The sequence below is a fragment of the Gossypium hirsutum genome, chromosome A13 (genome assembly GCF_007990345.1).
Source record: "Gossypium hirsutum isolate 1008001.06 chromosome A13, Gossypium_hirsutum_v2.1, whole genome shotgun sequence".
Taxonomy (NCBI): domain Eukaryota; kingdom Viridiplantae; phylum Streptophyta; class Magnoliopsida; order Malvales; family Malvaceae; genus Gossypium; species Gossypium hirsutum.
The window spans coordinates 18,090,229-18,097,731 of NC_053436.1; the positions used below are offsets into that span (position 1 = coordinate 18,090,229).

Below are 7,503 nucleotides of genomic sequence, written 5' to 3' on the forward strand. Positions count from 1 at the left end.
CCATATGGGAAAATACTAAGTACCGTAAGAGGAATTTCTTCATTAGGTTCAGAAGTGGCAATGTGAGGATCTACTGCATCTAGTAGTACTTTGTCTCCAACCTTAAGTGGATTTGGTAAGGAATTGAGCTTGTCCTAGCTCGGTTTCGATTTATCGGGTGTTCTCAGTTTCTGTGTCTACCATTCATCTAGCTCCTTGATTTGTAACCTTCATTCTTCATAGATAGGTCCGTTGTTGTTGTTTGAACACGGCTGATATGTATTCTTCGAAATTGTTTCCTGCATAGAGGGTGTCACCACATGATCAGTACTAGTAGAATGATTTATACAACCACCTTCAATTTTTGATGTGTTACTCGAACTACGAGCTTGAAGGGTGATTGTTTCGTCTCCCACACGAAGTGTGAGTTCACCTATACCAACATCAATAATGGTTCTAACAGTCGCTAAAAAGGGTCGCCTAAAATTAATGGTGTGTTACTATCCTCTTCCATGTCTAGAACAACAAAATCTACTGGGTATATAAATTTATTGATCTTAACAAGAACATTTTCAATGATACCCCTAGGAAATCTAATGGTTTTATCAGCCAATTGAATGCTCATCCTAGTTTGTTTGGGTTTCCCAAGACTTAGCTGTTTAAACATTTTATAAGGCATAACATTAATGCTTGCCCCTAAGTCAGCCAATGCATGATGAACATCTAAACTACCAATTAAACAAGGAATCGTAAAACTCCTAGGATCCTTCAATTTGTTGGGTAGCTTATTTTGTAATATGGCTGAGCAAACTACATTCAACTCCACATGCTACGCCTCATCCAACTTTCGTTTGTTTGTTAAAAGCTCCTTTAAAAACTTGACTGCGTTTGGCATCTGCGAAAGGGGTTCAATAAATGGTAAGTTAATATGTAGTTTCTTTAAAAGTTTAAGAAATTTACCAAATTGTTCGTCTGATTGGTCTTTCCTTGTTGCATTGGGGTATGGCACACGAGGTTTATATTCTGTACTCACCGATTTTGGGTCATTTAGGCTTACCTCATTCTTACCTTTACTTACCACCGTTTCTGGCTTTGGTTTTACAACTAACCCTTCCTCATCTTAAATGGAAATCGCATTGAGTTGCTCCCTTGGGTTAGATTCAGCGTTGTTTGGCAGGCTTCCTGGTGGTCTTTCAGATATCAATTTAGCGAGCTAACTTATCTGAGTTTCGAGCCCTTGGATCGACGTTTGTTGATTTTTAAGTGCTGTCTCGATATTCTAAAAATGAGTTTCTGACACTAAGATAAATTTTGTTAGCATCTCTTCAAGGTTTGGCTTTTTCTCTTGTTGGTAGGGTGGTTGTTGGAAGTCTGGAGGTGGTGATCTCTGATTCTCTTGGCCTCCCCATGAAAAATTTGGGTGGTTCCTCTAACCTGCATTGTAAGTATTGCTATAAGGATTGTTTTGAGAACGAGGATTGTTACCCATGTAATTTAACCTCTAGTGCTCCATGTTGTGGCCATAAGGTGGATATTCTAAACTGCTTGATCCACCTCCACTTGCTTCGTACTGCATTACTGGGTGAACCTGTAAAGAACTAAGAAAACCATCAATTTTCTTATTCAAGAGTTCTACCATTATGAAACGTTTGAGCCTGTAGCCAGAGTGGTAACCCATGGTGAGGGCATCTTCTCAAGAGGTCCTTGTATCTCTCCCATGCATCGTAGGGTGTTTCTAAATCATCTGCACAAAAGAAGAGATATCATTATGTAATTTGGATGTTTTAGCCGACAGAAAATATTTTAATAAAAACTTTTTGGTCATTTGTTCCCAAGTAGTGATTGATCCTCGTGGTAACGAATTCAACCACTGTTTAGCTTTGTTTCTCAATGAAAATGGGAATAACTGAATACGAATGGCGTCATCAGAACTCCATTAATTTTAAATGTATCACATAGTTCCAAAAAGTTTTCCAAGTGAGCATTGGGATCTTTGTCCTGCAAACCATCAAACTGAACAAATTGATGTATCATTTGAATTGTGTTAGGTTTCAGTTCAAAAGTATCTGCAGCTACAGCAGGTCTACTATGCTCGATTCAGTTCCTATTAAAGAAGGTTTAGCATAATCATACATAGTACGCGGAGTAGGATTCTGATTAACAACAATCGCAGGAGGTAGCGAATTTTCTTGGTTTTCAGCCATCTCCTCAGTTGTGGTTGAAGTATCGTCCTCTTGCTCTTCCTCTGTGTATCGTAATCTTCGCCTTATTTCTCTTCGGTTTCTGCGAACGGTACGATTGAGCTCACTATAAATAGTAATGATCTTGACAGGTTTCTTCTGGTCATAAACTAGAAAAACCTGTCAGAAGAAAGTAAATGAAGAATTAGAAAAGAAAAGAAAAGAAAATTTTAAATTGCAATAAAAGTAAAATGGCTATAGTAATAAAAATCGTGTTCCTAATATCCTAGTTCCCCGGCAACGGTGCCAAAAACTTGATACGTGATATTCATGACAGGTTTTAAAGATTTATGAAAGAATCGTTCTTGAGACTAACTTATTATCATGATTAAGGCAAGTGTACCTATCGAACAGTAGTATAGTTCAGCAAGACCAGATTGTCGAACCCAAAGGAACTACGAGTACTAGTATTTACTTCCTTTTTATTATCTAGCCTAAAAATTAAGAGGTTTCGTTATCTAAATTAATTATTAACTAAATATGCACAGAAAGAAAATTTGGGAAAATACTTTTGGGAAAATTCGATTGATTAAGACAATACCTAAGGAAAATCCACCTAGACTTCACTTGTTATTTGACTCTAAATCAGACGATTTCTTCATTTGACTTGATCAGTAAAAATCCCTAAGTTATATCATTATCTCTCTTGATACTAATAACATCTAACCCTAGGTTGAATAATTGAAATCTCTTTCTAATTAACACCCTAGAATTGCATTAACTCGATCTATGGATTCCCTTATTAGGTTTCACCCTAATCCGGTAAAACCTTATCACCCTATCTCTAGGCGTGCAATCAACTTCGCTTAATTATGAAAAATTTACTCTTAGATAGGGTCTATTCCTCCTCTGAGTAAGAGCTTAACTTGAATCAATATCTTGGAATATCAAAACAAGAATTAAGAACACATAATTAAGAACAAGTCAAATATTTATCATACAATTCAGATAATAATAACAAGATCCATCTTAGGTTTCATTCCCCTTAGTTATTTAAGGGGTTTAGTTCATACTTATGAAAGAAAACATCTCAAAATAATAAAGATAACAAAACATAAGAAAACCCAAAACTCCTGAAGGAACTTGAAGGGAGATCTTCAGTTTTAATGATGAATCTGGCTTCTGAGATGGATCAATCGGCTTTCCTTAAGTAATTCCTTGTCTCCTACTCTGCGTCCCCTTTCTAAGTGCCTCCTCAATGTTTAAATAGGCTTTAGATTGCCTAAGAGCCCCCAATATTGGCCTTTTTCGAATAGGGTTATACTTGGGCCCGGTAGGGACACGCCCGTGTGACACGCCCGTGTGCGATTGCTTTAGCCCGTGGTCAAGGCTGTTGAACAGGCACGGGTGTGTAGTATACCCGTGTAAGTCATGCTTCAATCCTGCCAAAGGGACACACCTGTGTGAGAAAGTCCAGGCCGTGTTGATTTCCCACATGGGTCCATTTTCTCCTTTTTCAGCCTGTTTCTCGCTCTTTTTACTCTCATATGCTCTACTTAGTATAAAACATGAAATTAAAGGATTTGGAGCATCAAATTCATCAAATCTAAGGAGAAACCATTCATAAATAGGCTAAGCATGGGATAATAATATGTATAAATTACGGTTTATCACTTTTAATTTGGGATTTTTACTTGCTTTGATATAAACTGCTAGTTGTAGGAAAAAGACGTGTTTTCAAAAGATAACTGTTTTTCAAAAACACCACGTCTTCTTAATATAATTTTTAAAGCTTCTGCAACAAACATAGTTTTGAAGTGTAATAACAATCTAATATGATTTACAAATTTCCGTTAATGATATAATAAGGTTATAAGAGATAACGGGCTTTCTAATGAAATTATGGTTTAGAAAAACACTTCAATGTGACACAGCTAGATTCGGCCATAACGTCTAGGCCGGCTTTGGGGTGTTACATACATTTAAGCATTCATAATTGAAATCCAATCAAATCATTCACATCATCCCTTATAAGGTTCCACGAGACCTTAAAACGTACTTAAAAGTGGCCCGGGAGTAAACCAATAACATATGCAAACTTTCAGAAACCTAGAAAATGTTCAAACATTTAAGGGTTACACGCCCGTGTGAACAGGTTGTGTGCCTTACACGGCCACCAGACACGCACGTGTCACAGGCCGCGTGAAAATAGGGCATACATATTGACTTGCACCACAAGGACGAGGACACACTCGTGTGCTAGCCTGTGTGAAATCTAAGGGGGTTAATAACTTGGGTCACATGGCCGACCACACGCCAATGTGCTAGCTCGTATGCCACACACAGCCAATAGACACGCCCGTGTGTCTAGACCGTGTCAAAATTGTAGGGTATACTGCCTTAATTTGAAAGGATACCCAAGGGGACACACGGCCTTGGAACATAGCCATGTATCTCACACGGATGAGACACACGCCCGTGTCTCTGCTCGTGTGGAAAAAAATAGGCCATTTGCAAAGCCAATTTGCCAAAATTTTCTCATGCTCACCTAGCCATCAAAAATGGAATCATTTCATCACAGATGTGGGCAGCCAAAACATGCCAATTTGCACATATATCATGCAATCTATTCTCAACCATTTCAATTACTCAATTCCATAATTAAAACATACCATTTAGCTATAACTACAACTAATCAAACATATCCAAAACAAACCAATATCTAAGGCATTATAAACATCCCATAAATCACCTTTCAAACACATCACTTAGGCCAATTTAAATAACCAAATACATGCCAACATTTTCAACCAAAAGTAAGGCAAATCTCATGGCTTAAATCAAAATTCAAAACATAACATCAACTCACTAGCCTATACATGCCATAAACTATATTTACAAGCATCCAAAAATACCAACAAGCAGTCGATAGTGTGATGATGGTTCCCGATGATCCCCAGTGTCTGAGCTAGCTTTGATACTCTATCAAATAAAGAAAAATAACACACAGGAAGCTTCATAGCTTAGTAAGTTTGTACCAAATATACTCAATAGTTCATAATATGCAAATTATCAATTAATAGACACTTAGTAGTTCTCATGTCATCATTCAATTCTAATCCATGACCATTTATCATGTATATACAAATTCATCAAGCTTCATACACATAGTATTAACTACCACATAGGTATCGTACGTACCTGTACATTCCTATAGTTATTTATTTCATTCTCACCTCTTTGTTCAGTACGTTAAATCGTTCGAAAATCTTTCAATGCTCTAAGAACTCACACACTTAGTGCATAAATATTTAGCTGAAGCTATAACGATATTGCACACTTAGTGCCATCACATTAAATCGAAGTTATCTCGGTATTGCACACTTAGTGCCACAAAAAGCTGAAGCTATTCCAATTCACACACTAAGTGCTGCATATAACCGAAACTATCTCGGTATCGCACACTTAGTGCCACATAGTCGATTTGTCATCGTACACAATTGTAGTCGTATAAATACAATTAATGCAATATTAAAGCATTAAAACCATAATTGTAACAATGTTTATCACATACAAACTTACCTCATACTCGGAATTGACGAATCGAATTGAGTACTTGATAAGCTTCAATTTTCCCTGATTTAAATCTGATTCTTTTCTTCCTCGATCTATATAAATTCAAAATTAACTCATTTAATTTCCTATTCATTCAATTTCATTCAAAAAATACATTTGGGCATTTTTGCACTTTAGCCACTTAAGCTTTCACATTTTAACAATTTAATTCCTTTTTCACAAACACGCAAAATTACACCAATTCATTACAAACCCATGAGTGCTGAATTACTATAGTGCCCCTAGCAGCCCATATTTTTCATTTATTTCAAAATTTATCCCCTCAATTTACACTTTTCTCAATTTAATCCCTAATATGTATTTTTACTAAAAATCACTTCACATATCAAGCACCAAGCTTTTATAATTCATCATCAAACATCATAAAACACATGAATTCATCAATGAAAACTTTCAAAATCATCAACACTTTCAAAAATTGAAACATGGGCTAGCTAGAACACGAAGCAACAATCACAAAAACGTAAAAAAATAAAAAACCAAGCAAAGTACACTTACTAATCAAGCCTACAAGTGTCGAACCCTAAAGCAATATTTTTGGGTTCTTTTTCCATCAACATTCGGCTATCCAAGTGAAAGATGAACAAAATTTCTTTTTTTTTATTATATTATCATTTATAATCATTTTACAAATTTAACCTTAATTAAAACCATTATAAAACACATAATTCAAGGCCATTTATGTCCATCACCACTATCAATGGTCTAATTACAACAGAAGGACCTGCCATTTAATAATCCATAGCAAATAGACATCTTTAACAAATAGAATACAACTTTTGCATTTTACGCGATTTAGTCATTTAGTCAAATTAACCACTTAAACGATAAAATTATGACACGAAACTTTCACACATATATAATCACATATTTTAAACACAAAAAATAATATTAAAATAATTTTACAACCTCAGATTTGTGGTCTCGAAGCCACTGTTTCGATTTAGCTAAAAACTAGGCTGTTACAGCTTTATTCTCCAACTCAAGCTGCAAATGACATGCCTTTCCATAGACTAACTAATAAGGGGTCATTCTTAACAATGTCTTAAAAGCAATTTGATAGGCCCACAAAGCATTATCAAGCCTTCGAGACCAAACTTTTCTATTAGGCCGCATCACCTTCTCAAGTATACCTTTTATCCCACAATTTACCTGTTCAACTTGCCCATTTGGCTGTGGATTTTGTGTTTCACATCATACTTGTCAAGCAACTGCTTAAGCAATTTGTTTATGAAGTGATATCCTTCATCGCTAATTATAACTCTCAGAGTCCCAAATCATGTAAACACATGCTTATGTAGGAATCACATGACTAACTTAGCATCATTTGTTGGGTATGCCTTGGCTTCAACCCACTTAGATACATAGTCGACGGCCACGAGGATATACTTATTGGTATAAAAAGAATGAAACGGGCCTAGAAAATTGATACTCCACATGTCAAATAATTCTACCTCTAAAATATTTGTCAAGGGCATTTCGTTCCTCCTTGATATGTTTTCGGTCCTCTGGCATCTATCATAATTTTTCACATATGCATACGCATCCTTAAACACTGTAGGCCAAAAGAATCCTACTTATAGGATCTTTTCTGTAGTGCGAGAATCACCAAAGTTCCCCCACTTGGAGATGAATGACAGTGGTACAAGATCCCATCAATTTCACATCCAGCTACGCACTTCTTAATTATGTTATCTGCACATTGTTT

The 7,503-nt window shown here is 36.1% G+C and overlaps 1 non-coding gene across 1 annotated transcript; it reads left to right on the forward strand.

Annotated features, from left to right (window-relative positions):
- Positions 1-1,650: 1,650 nt before the first annotated feature.
- On the forward strand, positions 1,651-1,755 carry LOC121213240 (small nucleolar RNA R71). Its single transcript, XR_005908620.1, has one exon. It is a non-coding gene; the product is annotated as a small nucleolar RNA R71 (small nucleolar RNA).
- Positions 1,756-7,503: the final 5,748 nt, after the last annotated feature.